This window comes from Mixophyes fleayi, chromosome 6 (genome assembly GCF_038048845.1).
Source record: "Mixophyes fleayi isolate aMixFle1 chromosome 6, aMixFle1.hap1, whole genome shotgun sequence".
NCBI lineage: Eukaryota > Metazoa > Chordata > Amphibia > Anura > Limnodynastidae > Mixophyes > Mixophyes fleayi.
In genome coordinates, this window is record NC_134407.1 from 38,385,990 (window position 1) to 38,406,676 (window position 20,687).

The 20,687-nt window shown below is 38.8% G+C and overlaps 1 long non-coding RNA gene across 1 annotated transcript; it reads right to left on the bottom strand.

Annotated features, from left to right (window-relative positions):
* Positions 1 to 15,236: 15,236 nt before the first annotated feature.
* On the bottom strand, positions 15,237 to 18,954 carry LOC142160236 (uncharacterized). The gene is made up of 2 exons (XR_012693109.1): positions 18,595 to 18,954; positions 15,237 to 15,474 (listed from the first exon to the last, which is right to left on the bottom strand). It is a non-coding gene; the product is annotated as an uncharacterized LOC142160236 (long non-coding RNA).
* Positions 18,955 to 20,687: the final 1,733 nt, after the last annotated feature.

The window sequence follows — 20,687 nt, forward strand, 5'->3', positions numbered from 1 at the left end:
TTTGCATGCTATTATTTGCAATAATAATTTTTCGATTGCGTACTAATCTAAGCGCAACTGAGTGTATTGTGCAATATCGATTACCACCTTCATCCATCACATGCTGCGTGTGATCCATCAGAGTGTGACTTAAAAATAGTGTTCACTGAGTATAAATATATTTAAATAGTACATTTCTTCAGTCCCATGCCTACTTCACCCAAAAGAGAAATAAAAGTATATAGTGCTCTCTGTAGAGAATGTAAAGTGTGAGACACTAAACTAATAGTTTACAGATGGTGACGCAGGATTGGATGTGAACATCATTACATTATCATTATTCTGGGACAGCTACACCCACTTCTGCCAATCCTCCCAGCCAAGTGCAAATAATACACAGCCCACGGTTTCCATCTCCTCTAAGCTCTAAGTCCACTACCACATGACCTCCTATTTACTTTAGCAGGCAGGTTAGCCTCTCAGAATGTTTCCTAAATGCAAGACTTCATGTGTGGTTTAACTTCTCTGTGTTAAATGCCAACGAACAATAGAGTTTCCTTTTATCGCATATGACAGAGAAGCTCAACACACACATCCTGATATCATTGCTGACACCTTTTAAAAATGTTATAATTCTCTTTGTAACACCAGGCAACCGCGTCATTGTGAGATTTGGAGCAGAAGCACCAGCTCTGGTTATGGGAGCCTGAAATGGGGGACTAGTGTCATCGAATAGGGTTGGCCTCCATATTAGTGAGCAGAGAAGCAGGAAGGGGGAGCGTGATTCTGTGAGGGAGGGTGCATGGTGGATCCCACGAGGCATCAGTAAATCTCCCTTATATGGTGAGTAAACAACAGCCCCAGTTATGTAAGAGAGGGGTAGAGATAGAGACCTGGCGGAAGACGGAGTTAAAAGCTCCACAGTATTGTAAGCCTCATGAAGTTGGGTAGAGGTAGCAGAGGGGGATCCCCACCTTCAGGGGTATCCCAGGTTAGGCACCAGTGAAAAGGGTGTGAATGCAGGAGTACAGGATGCTGAAAATGGATGAGGGTTGACAAAATTGGGGGAATTCCCTGCAGCAAAGATCTCAGAAAGATTGGAGAGTCTTTGCATGAAAGGGTGTGGAAGGGAGGCAAGGATGGTGAGAAACCCTTGGAAGGTTGAGTGAAACTGAAAGCCACGTGTACTGTGTGAGAGGATCCTGTCTAGAGTCCCTTTGTGAAAGCCTTCATACTGCAGAGGCAGCTGGCTAGCAGAAGTGGAATTAGGGGAGGAGGTTTCCCTTGTAAGAAAGACCCCTTGAAAAGTACCCCCACAAAGTGAGGGGGTGGGGAGTCAATGTAACTAGACTGCTGTGGCTTCTCCACATTGAGATATAAATGGAGTCCTGTGCTTAAATAACTGTAACATCAAGTGAGGCAGAGTACCTGGCTATTGGGATGTATTGAGGAGGTCTGTCTGAGTAACCGTCTATGAAATTATACCAGTTATTGCTGCATGTTCCCTGGTAGTCAAAGGTCCCTGGATATTGAGGACCTGTGAAGCGGCATGTGAGAAGTGTGGTGCTGGAATAAGATGGACCTTGTAAGGGGTTGCGCAGCAAGAAGAATCCCTGGATAGTGGGAGGTTAGTTAATCCTTGCTGGAATGTCAGTATGAACCCCAGAAGTATGCCCATTGTGTGCTGACAGCTGTTAGAGAGCCAATTCGTATGGATCGTGTGGAATTATTGCACCTAGCAACACTAGGAGCCTGATTCATTAAGGATCTTAATTTAAGAAACTTCTTATTTAAGTCTCCTGGACAAAACCATTGTTACAATGCAAGGGGTGCAAATTAGTATTCTGTTTTGCACATTAGTTAAATACTGACTGTTTTTTCAAGTTTCTTAAGTTAAGATCCTTAATGAATCAGGCCCTAGGTATGCAGTTGCATTGTTATATATAATGGACTCAGCAAAAAATGTGCAGGCATAGTGAAGGTGGATTAAAGAGCGCAACATCTGCTGAAGTGTATGTGCTGGAGGTGTTCGGAGGAAGCTGTGCTTGTAACCATTATGATCTGTACTGGAGGAGTTTGCTGTTTGAATGTATGCCCTTTGCTACTGTGATGATATGTGCAGGAGGAGAAGGCATTGATAAATAAAAACCTGTTTATTTTTGCTATGAGATGGTCTGACACCCAACAGTTCTTTGGTGTTTGCACTGCACATCAATAGAGTCCACTCCATGGTGATTGTGTTTGAACTCCTGAGAACACCCTCTGGTCACGGGCGCTGCATCCACACCATAGTCATAACAGGAGGAGGGCAACAATGAGCGGGTACCACATCACACCATGCTTCCGAAATAAGTGACCGGACAACACCAGACTGGTAGGATTTCACTGCAGGGATCAATGATCATTATTTCAGTACCCGTTAAAGATGGTTAAAATGACCATGAAGCACGTCCTCATACATTCTGCATATGGCTATCATCAGCAAAGTGCTCTCAATCTGTACCGCAGAGATGTTGCTTTTCAGGTTTGTCAGACTAAATCCCCAATGACAGGGGCAACACTGTCCCATTAATGTTTATGATCCTATCCTGGAAATAGGTTTTCTTGATTTAAGTTTTTTAAAATAATTTAATTCTGTAATTTATTTTTCTTTGGTTGATTTTTGCATGAACATTTCTAACCTGTACACAGTTTTGTATTATTACGTGCAATATTGTGGAAACAATATTTATATAGAATCAGTGAACTCATAACTTGTCTTTTAGAATATACTTAAAGCTAGTTATAGCCACATCAAGAATTCGTACCAGTTTGCAGTGTAATATTAATTAAACATTATGGAGCAGTTACTAAAATGAAAAAGTGGCTCATCGTCCTATCGGGTTTCATCTTCTTTAATTTGCTCTTTTTTTAATCATCAATTGCACCAGGATTTTGGCACTTAGCACAGACTTAAAGTCTAACCTAAATTGGAGGTAAAAGTTGTGCCTTGAGATCAGTGAGGGGCAGCAGGTGGGATGATCACTGTGTTAGATTGTAACAATTTTTTTCCGCACAACTGTTACCTCCAATAAAGGTTTAACAAGTGGTGGTAAATGGAGTTATTTTTTATAAAATATTGATCCTATTTAGGTCTATTTTAAGACAGCTTTAACTCCTTTTCTGCTGAATCCAACTTTATGGAATTCTTGCAGATGTTTTATGTTATAGAGTGGTTATTATTATAATAATAATAATATATAGAATATATATGGAGTGGGTGAGGCCACGTACATCAAAAAACTAATTTAGAAAAATGTTCTGTGATGGAATGTATAGCTGCCACTGAAGGGTAGGATATGAGGATCAATTTATACAAACAACTTGCTCTACTTCAAATAGAAACTTGTGTAATATAAGGAATAAGGGATCGCCTTACTGTAAAATAAACAGGATATAAGAAACGCTTCAGAGTTATGTGACTTGCAGGATCCAGGCCCGGTGCTAGGATCCCCGGCGCCCTAGGCGCAATTTTGAAATCCGCCCCCCCCCCAAATAAATCCGCCACCCACCCCCAAAATATCCGCCCCCCCAAAAATAAATCCACCACAACCCCCCCCCCCCCCCCAAAAATATCCGCCCCCAGGACTTTCCTTACCTTAAACTCCATAACGCTGCTCCTCTTTGCAGGGTCCCGTCCCTCACTGACTGACACTGTCGGGCCCTGATGATGTCACGCCCAATAGTCAGTGAGGGGAGGGGGAGTGAGGGGGAGTGAGGGGGAGTGAAGGAGACGGAGGTGCGCCCGCCCCATCAGCTGTTGGAGGGGGGAGTTGCGGCGATGGTGTTCCATAGCTGTGCGGCGGCCGTGGAAGGTATGCCCGCGGTCACCGCACAGTTTTACAATATAAAGTATATCTGCTTTTTAATCCTGTGGCGCCCTTCAGAGCCCGGCGCCCTAGGCAACTGCCTAACGTTGCCTAATGGGAGCGCCGGGCCTGGTAGGATCACAAGTTTCCCCAGTGGCTCCCATTATGCCTATATTTTAGAGTAGCGGTACATTATTCCAGTTATGGTGCTTTATGTTATGCTATGTGTTGGATAAATACCCTTGACATTTGCATTTTGGAAAAATAAAGGATGAAGCAATTTGAGTTATTTAATGCTGTTTATTTCTGATTTACCATTACTGATGTTATGTCATGTACACAGTAATTTCAGGAATTCTTCTTAAGTTGTCCCCGATGCCCAACACTAAAAGAAGAGAACAGAGTTTCAGGTATAAATAGACACTTATAACACATTGGAACACTAGAACCTTCATGCATTTGAATTAAAAAAAATAGTGAAACTTTAAATTGTGTGAGATATTTTTTATATTTTGAAAGAGTAACTACAATATATCAATGAAAATTTTGCCCCGCAAACCATAGTTTGGTACTTATCTTATGCAGGAAAATTGTACAAAAATGTAACATTTGCCGTTGGACTGTTTAGTGAATTGCAATGGAGCATACAGTGATATGATTAGACAGGGAATGGAGAAAGAAGGTATAGGCAGAGGGATTCAAAAACATTTTTTTATTTTGTCTATATGAGTTTGGGCATTAGGCCCAGTGGCAATTGTTAGCCATATTGTATCATTGAGATTTTCATGTTTTTACTTAGTTGTCTGTGGAAGGAAAATACATGTTTTATAGGTATTAATGATCCCGATTTAAGTTCACTGCTGACCATCTACTTGTAGTGTAACACATATTGCAGCCACCTTAATTAGTGGGCGTGTTATAGCCACCTTAGTTAGTACCCAAAGTGTAACAAAGCCCCTATACTAGATTAGGTGCAAATGGACTGGGGGATATTCTGATGGAGAGTGGGAAATATTATTTCAGACAAGGAATTTCCCCAGAAAGAAAAGACAATCTGAAGGGAATATTATTATATGTTATCTTACGAGGGATCCTTTCCTTCTATAAAAGCAAATGTGCTAGAGCAGTGGTTCCCAAACTGTGCGCCGTGGCTCCCTGGGGTGCCACGGCGATCTCAAAGGGGTGCCGTAGCCAGGGCCAGTGGTAAGCAAGGCTGGGGACTAGTTGCTAATTATTTTGGCTATTTTGGCTGACTGGTGCCTTGAAAAAATTTGGAAGACACTAAGGGTGCCTTGAACTGAGAAAGTTTGGGATCCACTGTGCTAGAGAATAGCTGTCTAGTAACCCGCCCTTTAGTGGTGGTGGAAAATAACTGTAATAGATCAAAGTCAATCTGATTAAAAGTGGTGTATGAGGAAGATTACAGATACAATATATACATGAACGAATGAATGTGAATTCAGCAATACTATAGCGTGCATGTTCACTTGTAACAATACATATGGTCTGAGGGTATTTCACATCACTTTAAAAGGGGTAATAGAGATACATGCATATATATATCTACTATATAAATGCCTAGTGGCGTGTGTGGAAAAAAAACCAAACCAAGCTGCAGCGCCACCTGCTGGGCAGAGTTATACACTGACCTATATATTTCTTGAAGGAGAAGTGACAGTTGGGAGTGGTTGGTGGTTGCCGGGGGTGACAGTGGGGAGTTCTTAACACCTTAAGTAGCTTGATGAAGGATGTGGCGATGAAGATGAAGGATGAGGTGACGGAGAAAAATGATGAGGTGGTGACATGTGGACAAAACCACGTTAAAAAAGAGCGCTTGCGTCGGGAAGTAACGCTCTTCCCCTGAGGAGGCCTGGGCTAGGCCCAAATGCATGACAAGAACCTTTTTAAGACCTTAAGTAGCTTCATTTGACTAGAATGCATGAATATCATGCACGGGTTAACTTGTATATATATATATATATATATATATATATATATATATATATATGCTTGTCCTGTCTGCTGTTCAATGAAAACATGTCTTGAAAAAGGTCTGGATGTAAGACCGAAACGTCGACTATAATATAAAGGAACTGGATTGAAAATAAAGAATAATATATCTGTTTTAAATGGTGAGTGCCCTCTCTATTTTTTGAACATGTGCTAGCTACTATGGAAATGGGAGCTTTTGTGGAGCACCCCAAAGAGGATTCACTTGAAGATGTGAGTGTAGCTTTTTCCAATAATTATATATATATATATATATATATATATATATATATATATAGTGAGTGTATATCCGCTATCACAATGATATAAGGTTTTAAAAATAGAATTGTTTCAAGAATTCATTTTGAATAATATTCCAGAAGAACCAGAAATTAGAGACCACTTAAGTCCACTAAAGTCTAAGTGGGACTGTATTGTTATATTAATTTGAAGAAATATGATAATAGGTTAATGAGACATTTCGATTAGCGCTAACAAGTGGTATTTTAAGCGTTTCTATTCAGCTCACATGGAGCACTAATCATTTAAACATACAATGTTTAATATTTTGCATGCAAACTTTATAAATAGCTCAAAACATATGATATAAAATGTTTTAAAAGAATTAAATAAAGAACAGAATAAATGTTATTAATTTAGTGTGTAAAAGAGAGCCCCGATCAGAATCTGATTCTATTATCTTCTATTGTTTCATTGTTGAATAAGTTTCTGGGGAGCACCACCTAGTCATGTGAGAAGAAGGTACTACAGAATTAGTCATTGGCACAGATGCACTTTTTCTCTGTAGGTACATGAATTGCAATGGAAGCAGAAATGAAATGTACGGATGATTGTATAATATATTCTGAGAAATATGTACAATAAATTATAGTTATCTATCAATAGACAGTCATTTCTCTCCACATTTATAAAGGTTAAATAGGGACAAAGTAAGCCCCACCTCCGATCTGCACAATTCATGTCCTCAAATAACACAAACCCCTCCCTAATCTACCCAATTACACCCAATTTATAGCCAACCACGTCCATTTTCTAGTAAAGCTCCAACCAGTAATGAGGAAGTCAGACCATTTTCTAGGTCCCCAAATCAGGACTGCCCCGCTGAGTGGGACAGTTTGGAGGTATGCATAGGGTTGGACACACAAATGATTTAGCAGACAGCTAATTGCAATGGGGCAATTCAGTTATTAAGCAGGGTCTGCCTTTGGTTCTCTGAACTTCTGGCAGGTTGTATGTAAACTTTTCAGTGTCTGATTGTTCCTATAGAAAATGAAAACAAATATTCAGATCGGTTGCTTTGGGTAATAGCATATTTTAACTGGGCACCAGTTTTCCTAAATGTCCCTCAGTGCACAGTAATTATTGAAATATAAAATTAAGTATTTTTTACTTAAAAAAAAAAATCTTTATATTATATTTACAGACCTGCCAAGTGTCAGGATGTCAGGATCCCAATGAGAGTCACACATTTTGGTTCACAATTTATCCTTGACCTGTTTGTGAATCATTCACCTATTGAAGTTAAAATGTATATTCCTGGCTAGGAAGGCGCACTGAGGTTGCAGGTTAATGTTGTGTTGTGTAGTGCATTACATATACTATGTTCACTCTAACAGCATTTTTATTTAACTTATTGGTGCAACTTTTAACACATTCATTTCATGGGACACACTTTATCTCTGTATTTGTGACAGAAAACAAAATGTTAAAACATGTTTGCAGGTTTACTTTTATACTATTATATAATATATTTGCTTTATTAACATTGGGCATATTCAATTGCTTTAGTCAAAATCAATTGTGTTTTTTTAATGAAAAAAGCTGCTAATTTTCTTTATTAATCTTAATGTAATTACCTTACCTTCATCTTGTTTGCTCCTGGGCTCTTTAATCTTTTTCCTAGCTCACATTATCTATGTAATCAGTCATAGATTTGACAGGGTCTTCGTTCAGAAAGGCTGTGATGTCCTCCTTGGTCAATAATCCATTTTTAATGTTTTGCCTTGTTCTATCTGCCATATTCTTCAATGCAGAGACTAATTTTAAGTTAGGGTTCATGCTACGGATCTTGGACTTCAGCTTGTCATGAGCATCTGCAATCATATTTTTATGCTGTTGTGACTGAAGGAGTCCGGCTAAAGCATCATTTATGTTGTCAATGAGAGCAAATATTTCACGTTGCTCTTTGGATGGTGATTTGTTATCATTTGTAGTGGAGTTGGCTGGAAGACATTGTGACATTGGGAGTTATGTTACTTTCTATTGCGTTCTTATTTTAGATCAGTTATGCATAATATTAACACAGGCTAAATTAACACTAGTGTAAATGTACTATACTAATATTCTACTATAATTTACCCACAGACAGTGCATAGTTGTTTTTTTGCTTTCACAAATTTAAAACAATACTCATAAAACATAAAGATACGACTTTCATTCGTAGTAGGAACATCATATATTAGCATCTCACTTATGTAACAGCTGGATTGTTCTATCTAAAGCCATGTGCTAAGTCCAGTTTTACACATCTGGGGCCTGATTCATTAAGGATCTAAACTTAAGAAACTTATTATTTAAGTCTTCTGGACAAAACCATGTTACAATGCAAGGGGTGCAAATGAGTGTTCTGTTTTGCACATTAGTTAAATACTGACTGTTTTTTCATGTAGCACACAAATACTTGATAGCTTATTTGTACACTGAAATTTAAAGTTGATATTTGTGTGCTACAAGAAAAAACAGTCAGTATTTAACTTATGTGCAAAACAGAATACTATTTTGCACCCCTTGCATTGTAACATGGTTTTGTCCAGGAGACTTAAATAAGAAGTTTCTTAAGTTAAGATCCTTAATGAATCAGGCCCCTAATGTATCTCACGTTTTGATCCCTTTTCTCCTTTCAAAATATAAGCCATTGTGACTAATGTCCTCATTGCTATTGTTTCTCCATCACTTGTACAGCAATTGCAATGTGCTTGTTATTGTATAATGCCCTGTTTATTTGCTTACTCTAGGTGGATTGAAAAAGAAATATAAGGACACATTTGTCTGAATATAGCAAAGCTGTGAATCATTCTTACCTTGGCCAGTCCATGTCAGAACCAAAAGAACAAGTAAGGTACTGCAGCAAAACATGGTTGCAATCTAGTATCAGCCAAATGAAGAGTGCCATACTAATGCTCTACCACAGAACTATTTATTGTGTTTCTGTTCAATACTAGAAGTCAAAATGGAGGAATACTCCTTCATAGATTATCAAATGATTATTCCTTCTAACCAAACTACATTGTCTTAAATGTCACCCAAGTCTAAAATTATTAATTATATAGGGTTCATTCATTTTGAAAAGAGAGTATAATTAAATTTTGGCTGCAAGGTGTAGATGTGGACGTCAGTCTCATTGACATTTACTGTGCAGGTATCATTACATTATGTTTTTAAGATATTCGGTTGCATATGGTGACTTGGACTAGTCATTAAACTTATCTATGTTAATACAAGATATTTTTAGTGTGCATGTATGTGCTGTAATTACTTTTTTTAGCAGTGGCATTAATATCAAGACTCTAGGATGGGTTGTATATGCCTTAGTCTAAGATTCAATTTTTAGATGAGCTTTAACAAGACTATTATGAGTTTTTGCAGTCCCCCAATGGAGAAATTCCCGGCAGAATTCATGGGGAGGCAGGCAGGCAGGTAGTCCTGTCCGGCAGCTCTGATTGTGTTTTAACATAGTCAGTTTTGCCGAGCAGCATTATCTGCTTACCTGTCAGCTCCCGGGAACATGAGTATAGTGAGCTGCCTCTGGAAACCCCCTGCTTCTATTGGCCAAAAATGGGGCTGGGCATAAATCACCACCCCCCCTACCAAAAAATTCTAGGTTCTCCCCTGACCAGGCCATGTCACATTGGGGGATGTCCCCAGCCCCATTCCCTCCATAATTTAGTGAGACATTCCTCCCTCCTGTCCTCGAAAAACGATAAAAGTTAAAAGCCTTTTATGTGGGACACCAGGTCATTCCTCTAAAATCAGGATTGTCTTGCATAAGTCAGGACTGTTGGGAGGTCTGCACCTATCTCAATGCACTAAATCCCAAATGCCCATAAATTGCTCCAAAATTCCACCATATGCGACTGAGTCCTCCCAAATAGCTCCATAGGCAGTCAGATTCCATGTGCACTCAGATCTCACATTTACTCCAAAATGTCCCCATATGCCCCTCAGAACCCTTAACATGCCCCTCAGGCCTCCTCACATGCCCATTAGACCTCCCTACATGCACATTACATGCCCGTCAGATCTATATTACTTTAGATCTCCTCTCATGTCTTCAGTTCTTCCCACATACCCCTTACATGCCCATCAGACCTCCCAATATGCCCTGTACATTCTCTTTAGACCTTCCCACATACCGTCGGACCTCCCCATAGGGGGCACTACATACTATAACACAGTTTCTGAGAGTAGGGTCACAAATGAATACTGGACTCTGCCTTTTTGTTTTACAATATGTGACTAGGGGCAGAGTTAGTTACAAATAAGCTTAAATATGCGGTGGTTTTGGGGAGAAACAGGGTAAATGTGTGGTAGCTGGGGGATACACAGGGTGAGTGGGGTGGCTGTGGGGAGATACAGGGTGAATATTGGATGGCTGTAGAGAGACACAGGATGAAAATAGGCTGGTTGTGGGGATACACAGGGTGAACAAGGTGAACTGAGGGGAGACACAGGGTGAATATGGGGTGGCTGTGGGACAACACAGGGTGAATAATGGGTGGCTGGGTAGATGCACACAGTGTATATGGGGTGACTGTGGGGAGATACAAGGTGAATATAGAATAGCTGTGGGGATATACAGGGTGAATATTGGATGGCTGTGGGGAGATACAGGGTGAATATTGGATGGCTGTGGGGAGATACAGGGTGAATATTGGATGACTGTGGGGAGATACAGGATGAGTATGGGGTGGCTTTTGGGAGACACAGGATGGATGAGGATATTACGATCAGATGGGAGCAGGGGAAGTTACTGAGCAGCAGGTGTGGTGAGGGTGCAGACCGATGGTGGACTGAAGGTGGTGAGAAAAGCCTCTTTGTTGAACCTGAAGAGAAAACCCCAATTAGCAGCAGTTTAAACAGATTTTGTCCATGTTCGCTTTCCTCTCCTAGAACAGTAGCATGGACCTATTACACCAATAGGATTCCTAGTCAGGGGACTCTGTCTGTGACTCTGCTTTTCATTTCACTCAGCGGCCAAAAACAGATCAGAGGTGGGAATCCAGAAAAGAGCAGGGTAGAGTGGATGACTTGGAACCTGCCCATACCTTAAAAAATATTTATTTTTTCGGTGCAGACTGGTGGGGCACACCGGTACCACAAGCCCTGGCTCTCTCTACCGTATGTGTCACGTGCACACCTCCTTTGCCTCCTTTCAATTAACCTGTTTTGTTTTTATATTTAACTTGAATTTGTGTGTTGTTTTATTTTCTCTTGTAATTATGGAATATGTACTTGTATAGTCATGAATAAAAATATTGCCACCCTTGCACAATTTTGAAGTAGCGCACAATATTTTTTTTTCCTTTGTTTTTAATTCCAATATAATACTGCATATCCTTTTAAATCAGAAAATTAAAAAAAATGGTATTGACAAAATTATTGAGACCCTAGACTTAAAATTTGGGAGCACAATCTTTGGTCAAAATAACTGGAATCATCGGCTTCTCATAGCCATGGATGAGCTTCCTCCATCACTGGGGCCACCACTTGAGACCACTTTTCTTGTTCAAACTTCTCCAGTTATCTGTGCCTTCTCCCAACCAGGGTTGTAACTATGGCAGTATCATATATGCCACTGCCCAGGATTCAAGGTCAGCAAGAGTGCCGGCCTCTGCTGTGGGATCCAATTTCTTTTCAAGAGAGATGCTAGCCATAGTTTTGGGACCAGCCCTTGCTATAGAGGTTTGTTTGTGGCTGGTCTGGTTCAGATGATGGTTATATATATAGATATATATGAGGTATGATGCCAGGGAGTGGTGTTGAATAATGGCAATGTCAGTTGGTGAGATATGATGTCAGGACGTGATGGTGAGTGATGACTATGCCAGTGGGTGAGGTATGGTGCCAGAGAGTGGTGATGTGATTTCAATGTCAATGGATGAGGTATGATGCCAGGGAGTGGTGGTTTGTTAGGGCTATATGAGTAGGTGAGGTATGATGCCAGAGAGTGATGCTGAGTAATGGCTATGTCAGTGGGTTAGAGATTGTGCCTGTGTAGTAGTGGTCAAGATATACTGTATACTGCATTGATGGATGGATGAGAGGTATTTAGGTGAGTGGATGGTGCATTTGGTGAGAGGCAAGTGTGGTGGATGAGGCAGTGTAGTCCAGACTACAGAGGTCTGCGTTCTGAAACTGTACTACACTGAGAGAGTTTTTGGTTGTGATCTCTTTCGCTTCATTCTTCATTCCTCCATGCATGTACCATTTATAAGTGAAGACATTCTGGACATCACAGAACTAAAGAATAAATTAAACATACACTACTACCTTAATGTAACTTGCCTAAAACTGGGTTGTGCCTCCACTGTACAACATTAAAAACAATAAAATATAACCAATTTTACTATATACTCACAAAGCCATAATTAGGGCAGTCCGTTGTGCCACCCGGTGGTGATTGATATTTCGATGCTTGGGATACCGACATCGAATACACCTACAAAAGAAACCCGACCCTTAAATCAATGACCTAATTAAAATCTACACTTACTTTCTCACCGATGGCGGACATTACCGGAACAACTGGTATGCAAATACTGAAAAACTCGAAGATGCTGAATGCCGGCGCTTCATTATAACTTTACTGAAGACAGCGACATCTACATTTAAAAAGGTATGTTAACATTAAGGGTTAGGGTTAATGTCAGGGTTAGGATTAGGGGTTAGGGTTAGGCTGCATGAAACATCGCTGTCGTCGGTGACGTCACAATGAAACACCAGACTCCAGCATCTTCGGATTTTGCAGCAGCCGCATACCAGTTTTTTCGGTAATGTCCTCGGTCAGTGAGAAGGTAAGTGTAGATTTTAATAGGTCATTGATTTAAGGGTTTGGGTTTCTTTTGTAGGTGTATTGGGTGTCGATATCTCAAGCATACCGAACCCAACCCTTGCCACCACCAAAGGTGCCTACTATTACCCCCACCAAAACAGGGGGCCTGGGGGCATCCTTGTTGTCTCTCTTCCAGGGCACTAAAATGTCTAATAATGGCACTGTTGTTTTCAGATCACAGGTACACCATGGCATTTAGATCTGGACTCAATGCTTACCACTTCAGTACAGTCCAGCATCTTATCTTAAACCTTCATGGGTGCTTTTTGAAGTGTGTTCTGGTTATTCTACTGCTGGAAGACCCATATATTTACATTTTCTAACAAGTAAAATCATCTTCTGCATGTATCTTCATACGAGGAAGTCTTTGCACTCATCACATCATATCCACCTACAACCGGCCCCTTAACCCTATTCCCTCCCAGCTCCTCTGCTCCCTCTCCCCCACTGCATACCCATCTCTAGCTCACCTCTCCAACCTGTCTCTCTCCACTACCACATTGCCATCCTCGTTTAAACATGCGCTCATCTCACTAATTCTATAGAAACCATCTCTTGATCCAGCCTCTAGCTACAACTACCACAATAATTCTCTCCTACCCTTTGCCTCCAAAATACTTGAAATATCTGTGTAAAACTGTGTGTCTTACTTTCTCTCCTCTAACTCCATTCTCAACTCTCTGCAATCAGGCTTCCGCCTCCAACATTCCACTGAAGCTGCTCTTACAAAAAAATTATCATTGATCTACTTACTGCAAAGTCTAAATAAAATGTCTCCATACTCGTTCTCCTAGACCTCTTTGCTGCTTTCGACACTGTTGATTATGGTCTCCTACTACACACCCTTAATTTAATTTCCCTTTGTTACACAGTTCTTTCCTAGTTCACTTCCTACCTATTGAAACCTTCCTTTAGTTTTTCTACCTCTCACACATCCTCCCCTCCTCTCCCAGTATCTATTGGGGATCCCACAAGGCACTGTACTTGACCCTTTATTTTTTTTCATTCTACAACTCTTCTCTTGGGGAACTAATTTGCTCATTCGGACCCCATTACCACCTCTACATTGACAACACCCAAATCAATATTTCTTCCACCTTCCCTTCTGTACTATCTCATGCAAACAACCATCTTTCTGCTACCTCCATATATATGTTCCAACACTACCTAAAGCTCAACATATCTAAAACAGAACTTATCATCTTTCCACTTCCCAGAGTCACTACCTCTACACAAATCTCCCTCACTGTCAATAACACCACAATTTCCTCAGTCTCCCAAGCCTGCTGCCATGGATTCACGCTTGTCTCTGCCCTCTGATTTGTTCCTCACATACAGATATCACATCCATCCAGTACTTTGGTTACCTAAAATACGACTAAAACTGCAACCTCCTGCTTTCTGCAATTTCTGACACCCATGTTTCCCCACTTTGATCCATCCTAAATGCTGATGCAAGACTGATATTCCTCTCTCACCATTCCACATCTGATGTACCACTTTACAAATTCCTACACTGACTCCCTTTGTCCTCCAGAACCCAATTTAAACTAATCACCTCTACCTACAAAACCCTCAACAACAACACCCCATCATACATCGCAAATTGCATGTCAAAATACTCTTCATCCTGCCCTCTTAGATCTACCTCTGACCTGCGCCTTGTCTCATCTTTGGTAAACACCTCTCACTCCCACCTCCGGCTACCCAGTTATGGAATTCCCAACCACACCTAATCAGGCTTTCCTTAAAATAATAAGGATATAACAAATGGCTCAGAGTTTTGTGACTTTTAGTTTCACAAAACTTCTGAGTGGCTTCTATTATCCTTATATTTTAAAGGAGTGGTATATTATTCTCCATTATGGTGACTTAAGGTATATTTTAACCAGAATAAATTGTGATTTTCTCTTAACATGATTACATGCCTACAAACTGTCCCGATTTTGGTGGGACAGGTCTGAATCACCACCTCAACATGGTTGGAGCTTTTCTGAAATTGGGAGGAGTTTACCCTAAAGTGGAGAGGATCTGGGTGGCGTCTGGGCTTATTTGTTCCCAATTCTCTATGTCCCAGTGTTGTCAGGTATGTGATTGGTTCCCTTAATATTTATTGTGCTGATTATCGGACCTGGATTTGTAAAAGAGGCACATTGCCCTTGATCTTGGAAAGCAAGGGTGTAATGGCAGCCCTGTTCTCACCTTTCATGGCATTGTTTATTATTTTGCTTTTATTCTCAATTAATAATTTATTATTTACATATCATAAAAATGTAACCATGAGCATATTTAAGATTGTATTAATTGTATTTATTAATTTCACACAGATAGGATGCAGTGGTGTTTGGCACCAGGGAAAGCTATGTTTTGGATAAATAACATTGACATATGCATTTTGGAACAATAAAGGACTGGTCAATTTGAGTTTTTTAGTGCTGTTTATTTCTGATTGACCAATACTGATTTTATGTCATGCATACAGTAATTTTTTCAGAGTTCTTCTTAAATCATCCTCGATGCCCAACACTAAAAGAAGAGAATAGAGTTTCAGATATAAATAGGCACTTTTGACACTATAACCTGCATGCATATGAATGCGAATAATATTGAAGCTTTAAAATGTATGAGATATTTGTTTTAGCTAAAAAGCATAAATACAGTATATAAATTAAAATATCCTACATGTCTAAGTTTAGTACCTACTTTTAAACAGGAAAATCATACTAAAATTTAATATTTGCAATAAGACTGTTTAGTGAATTGCAACAGAAACACACATTGAAATTAGATGTGATTGTATATTGTTTTCTGAGCTACATTTAAAATTAATAGTAGTTAACTGTCAATAAGCAGTCAAAGCAACCAACACTTACTCAGGCTATATCAGGACAAATTAAACCCCACCCCGGATAGACACAGACCCTTCCCCAGTCGGCCCAATCTTGCCCACATTCCAATCAAACACATGCTCTTTCTAGCAAAGGTCCAGGCACTTTTGAGTAAGCCCCACCCCTTTCTAGGTCAGCAAAATGAGACTGGCCCACTGAAACAGGGATAGTTGGAAAGTATGGATAGTACTGGACACACTTAATTTAAGGGACAACAATCGCAATGAGGTCAAATAAATTCCCAACAATGGTCTGCCTTTAGTTTTCTTCACTTCTGGCAGGGTCGCCTTGCCAAGTATATGTACATTTTTCAGTGTCTGATTGTTTGTATAGAAGATCAATGCAATAATCTGATTGGCTGCTTTGGGTAATAAAACATTTTTCCTGTGCCCTGGTTTTCAGAAGTGTCCCTTACTATGTGTTAACGACTGATGCACAGTAATATTATTATACATAAAATTAGGTAATTGTTACTTAACAACACATATTTCTTTACATTATATTAGAAATGTAAATAAGCAAAAGGTGAACAGTGCAGGTAAGGATATCTGAAATAATAATAATAATAATAATAATAATAATTATTATTATTAATATTACTATTATTATTATTGTACATTTGTAAGGCACAACAGTGCTCTGCAGCGCAGTACAGTAGGGAAAATAGTACATACATAAAACAGGGACTGACAAGGCAGACAAAATAAATGCAGGCATGAAAACAAAGGATATAAAGGACCCTGCTCATCAGAGAGCTTATATTCTAAAAGGAAGAGGGCACAGCTGAAACAATAGGAGCTAGTGTGGCTCAGAGTGGAGATTGGGATAGTTGTGAGGTTACATTAGTGTGAATAGTGTTATCGAGGATAAGGTCACCTCTAAAAAAGAGATGGGTTTTCAAAGAGCATCTAAAGATTTAAAGGCTGTGGGAAAGTCTGATTGAGCGTGGTAGGGGATTCCATAAGTGGGGAGCAGCACGGGAGAAGTCCTATAGGCTGGATTGAGAGGTGGTTACCAGAGACGAGACAAGGCGCAGGTCAGTGGTAGAGCTAAGAGGGCAGTAGGTAGGGAGAGTATTTTGATATGAGATTTGAGATGTATGAAGGGGTGGTGTTGTTGAGGACTTTGTAGGTAAGGGTGAGTAATTTCAATTGGATTCTGGTGGACACAGGGAGCCAGTATTGGGATTTGCAAAGCGGTGTAGCAGATGTGGAGCTGTGAGAGAGGAAGATCAGTCTTGCAGCAGCAATAAGAATGGATTGGAGTGTGGATATATGAGTGTCGGGAATGCCAGATAGCAGGAGGTTGCAGTAGTCAAGATGGAAGATAATGACTGTATGAATAAGAGTTTTGGTAGCATGTTGAGTATGAAAAGGGCGTATTCTGGCAATGTTTTTAAGGTGGAGTCGACAGGACTGGGAGAGAGTCTGGATGTGAGAAATAAAGCAAAAGGTGGAGTCAAGTGTGACACACCAGATAGTACAGAAGGGGAGAGGTCAGGGGAAGAAATATAGATTTGGGTGTCATCAGCATAGAGGTGCTATTGGAGGCCAAATGAACGATTAAGTGCCCCAAGGGAGAAGGTGTAAAATGAAAAAGTAAAGGGAATTTACTTTGTGAGCCTTGTTGGATCCCAACAGAAAGTGGGAGTGGAGGGGAGGATGTGCCAGAGGTAGAAACGCTAAAGGAGCAGTTTGATCGGTAGGAAGTGAACCAGGAAAGAACTGTAATACGGAATCCAATAGAGTGAAGTGTGTGTAGGAGAAGAGGGCGATCAATAGTATCAAAAGCAGCAGAGAAGTCCAGGAGAATGAGTATGGAGTTATTAACATTAGACTTTGCAGTAAGTAAATTATAGTTCATTATAAGGTAGTCATGGTGATGATAGAGCACCTTGTAAAAGGAAAACTGATTAACTTAAGAAACAAACAATTTTATTACATTTGATTCAAATCAAAAAAAGATAAATCTTAACAAAATCAATTCAGAAATAAAGATATAAAAAATTCTTAGACTATCTTCCCTCCACTGATAACACTGGTCTAATAGGTTTCAAACGTGTAAAGCTTATGTTCTAGGGAAGCAAATAAATTGAAACACACAAATTCTTACCACTACTATTCATAATTAGGAACTATTTAGTAAGTTGGAGACAAAATCATCCCCATCTAATATAATCACTCATGGTCCCACTGAGAAAATTAAATTTTGGTTTACCTCTTTTTGTGAGCCACGGCCACCTATTTAATATTTGTCATGTCATTAAAATAAAAAAGTATGTAATTTTGTATCATACAGTATATGTAAGTAGTCACCTTTATGCTGTAATAAATATATATTTTTGAAAAATCACACGTCAGATATATCATTACATACATTTTTGCAGCCAATCTTGCATGATAAGTTAAAATTCTGTTTCCTGCCCATGATGGTGCTCTACAGTAGCAAGTTAATGTTGTCTTGTGCAATGCATTACATATACAATGTTCACTCAAACAGCAGGTTAATTTAACTTTTTGGTGCTAATTTTAAAACAATTATTTCACGGGACACACATCATCTCTTTATTTGCGATAGTCTCACTGTAAAGAAAATGTCCAAACATTTTTCCCTGGTGTGCTGTTATACTGTAATACAGTATAATATAGTCTCCTCAATACTCAAATGCTTTTTGTCAAAATCAGTAATTTTGAAACAATGTGCTTTTTAATAAAAGAAGCAGCTAATTTTCTTCAGTAAATTTACTGTATTATCTTACCTTCACCTTGCTGGCTCCTGGGATCTTTAATTAATTTTCTTTAAAAAATGTTCTATGAATACATTTAAATGTTTGACAGGGTCTTTACGCAGAAAGTTTATGATGGAATTCTCAGACAATGTTCCGTCTTCAATTTGTTTCAATATACGTTCTGAAAAAACTTTTATTGCAGAGAGTACTTTTAAGTTAGGGGCAGTTTCCCTGATCTTGGACTTTAATTTTTTGCTAAAATCTGTTATCATATTTTTATCCTCTTGTGACTGAAGAAGCCCGACTACAGCATCACGTACTTTGTCAAGGAGAGTAAATATTTCATGTTGCTCTTCAGATGGTGATTTGTTGTTATCTGTAGAGGAGTTGGCTGGAAGACATTGCGACATTGTCAGTTATGTTACTTTTCATCACATTCTTATTTTAGATCAATAATGCATGATATAAACACATGATATAAACACATGATATAAACACATGATATAAACACATGGTATAAACACGTGATATAAACACGTGATATAAACACGTGATATAAACAGGTGATATAAACACATGGTATAAACACATGATATAAACACATGATATAAACACATGATATAAACACATGATATAAACACATGATATAAACACATGGTATAAACACATGATATAAACACATGATATAAACACATGATATAAACACATGGTATAAACACATGGTATAAACACATGATATAAACACATGATATAAACACATGATATAAACACAGCCTAAGTGTATACTAGAGTACACACACTGTGCTATTTTTTACTATAAACTACCCCCATATTATTTTGCTTTTAGGCTGTGAAGCTGTTTAAACATATTAGAAGACTAAAACAGCACTAGGAGTAGGAAAAACTTTAGATTTGCTGGAGTATAATGGTAATTATTTGCTAAATTTTGAATACCACTGTAAAATGATATGGTATTTGCATATGACAGGTTAGAAACATTACAAGGGGCACTTGTGCATATTATATATATATATTTATTTAAATATAGATATAATATATGTATATATATATATATATATATATATATATATATATATATATATATATATATTATAAATCACCAAGAAGTTCTGTGATCATATAGAGGCACAAGGCTGCAGAGCGATTGGTTTTATACAGATCATGGATCTCCAAGGTCACTCCTAATAGCCATATTAATATACAATAGGGGTGTGATATTCCTTATAATCCACAGATTCCCCTAATGAACTCTGATGTGATGACATCTGAACTCATTAATTGCAAGCAAAGACATCAGATATCACTGTGTATTCAGATTTACATATATTAGCATCTTACTTATGTAATAACTGGACTGTTATATCTACAGCCATGTGCGATGTGCCATTGCGAGTAATGTCCTCCTTGCTGTTGTGTCTCCATGCCTTGTGCAGCAATTGTTATAATGTGTTTGTAATTATTTAATGTCCTGTATGTTGCTTACTCTGTGCAGCACTATGTGAATTGTAAGTGAAATATAAGGACATATATGTCTGACTATAGAAAGGTTGTTAATCATTCTTACCTTGACCAGTCCATGTCAGAACCAAAAGAATAAGGAAAGTACCGCAGCAAAACATGGTTGTCGTAATCTAGCAGCAGCCAAATCAAGAGTGTCAGACTACTGTTCTCCCACAGAACTATTTATTGTGTTTCTGTTCCATACAGGCGATTTAATTATACACAATTAAAAGATTATTCCTTCTAACCAAAGTGCATTGTCTTAAATGTCACCCAATATTCAGAGTCTATCTCTAGTAATTATGAAGGGTACAGTAATTTTGAAAAGAGACTGTAATTAAGTTTTGGCTGCAAGGTGTAGATGTGGACGTCACTCTCAGTGACATATACTGTGTGCAAGTGTCATTACATTAAATTTTTCATTTATTTGGTTACATTATACTAAATGCACTAGATTATGTGTACCAGTACATTTGCATTATCTGCTGAACTGCTCATTAATGTTATCTGCGTTAATACTGAGTATTTATAGTAATCAGTAGTATTAGTAACAAGACTCTAGCTTGGGTCTCTTACACCTTAGTCTAACATTCATTTTTAGA